Raw genomic sequence first — 1,702 nt, forward strand, 5'->3', positions numbered from 1 at the left:
TCCCCACAAATGCTCATTCTTGTGTCTCTGTCTACTCACCATCACTACTTACTGTTCTTTGCCTTTAAAAAGGAGACAATAGCATAGATAATTCTCCACAATTGTGTTAGTGTCTAAATCTCATTCTATGGGGTGGATGCTGCCTCTGAGTGACAGTGAATAAGCAATTTGACGGTGTACTCAGGAGGAGCTACAGATTGGTCCAAAGTGAACAATCAAGCAGATAATGCAGAGATGGATAATCCAGTTAATATCTCCAATCCCTATAGTTTTAATTATGGTAAAATACACATAACATAAAATTTATCACCTCAACTGTTTTTAAGTGTACGGTCAGTAGTATTAAGTATATTCACATTGTTGTGCAACAGATCTCCAGAACTTTTTCACTTACCGAAACTGAAACTGTGCTCATAGAATGCTCACTTCCCAATTTCCCCTCCCTTCAGCCCCTGTCAATCAACATTCTTTCTGTCTATGAATTCGACTACTCTAAATATCTCATTTAAGTAGAATCATACACTATTTGTCCTTTTATGACTGACTTATTACACTTAGCATAAGGTCCTCAAGATTCATCCATGTTGTAGCATGTGTCAGAATTTCCTTTCTTTTTTAAGGCCGAATAATATTCTATTGTATAAATATATCACATTTGGTTTCTTCATTCATTTTCAATGTACATTTTAAAATTTTTTAAAATTTTTCATTAACTTTATTGGGGCAACATTGGTCAAACAATTGGTTTGACATCTGTATATTCTATTGTGTGTTTACCACCCAATATCCATCTTCCTGCAGCTACCATATATTTGATCCCCTTTACTCACTTTGCCCTCCGCCTAAACCCTATATGTGACCCCCTTTACCCAGTCTACCTCCCACCTCCTCCCCGACCCCACTAGTAACCACTAGTCTATAGTCCTCTGGTAATCACTAGTCTATAGTCCATGTCAATGGGTCTCTGTTTGTTTGTCCTGCTCATTTGTTGCTTTTAGGTTTATATCCCACATATAAGTGATATCATATGATTTTCAACTTCTGTCTGGCTTATTTCGCTTAGCATGATTATCTCGAGTTCCATTCACGTTGTCGCAAATAACAGTATTTCATTTCTTATTATGGCTGAATAATATTCCATTCTATATATGTACCACAGCTTCTTTAGCCAGTCATCTATCATAGGACACTTTGGTTGCTTCCATGTCCTGGCCACTGAGAAGAATGCTGGTATGAATATCAATGTGCAAATATCTTTTCAAGTAATGGGTTTTCAAGACTTTGGGGTAAATGCACAGTAGAGGGATTGCTGGATTATATGGTAGATCAATTCTCATTTTTTGAGGAGCCTCTATACTGTTTTTCATAGTAGCTGTACCAATTTGCAGTCCCACCAGCAGTGTATGAGGGTTCCTTTTTCTCCACATCTTCTCCAACATTTGTTATTACTTGTCCTGTTGATTATAGCTATTCTAACAGGTGTGAGATGGTATCTCATTGTGGTTTTGATTTGCATTTCCCTAATAGCTAGGACGTTGAGCATCTTTTCATATATTTGTTGGCCACTTGTATGTCCTCTAGGGAGAAGTGTCTGTTCGGGTCCTCTGCTCATTTTTTAATTGGATCATTTGTTTTTTTGTTGTTACTGAGTTGTATGAGTTCTTTGTATATTTTGGATATTAGGCCCTTATCGGAAGTGTTG

Source organism: Pteropus vampyrus, unplaced genomic scaffold, assembly GCF_000151845.1.
Source record: "Pteropus vampyrus isolate Shadow unplaced genomic scaffold, Pvam_2.0 Scaffold663, whole genome shotgun sequence".
Classification (NCBI taxonomy): domain Eukaryota; kingdom Metazoa; phylum Chordata; class Mammalia; order Chiroptera; family Pteropodidae; genus Pteropus; species Pteropus vampyrus.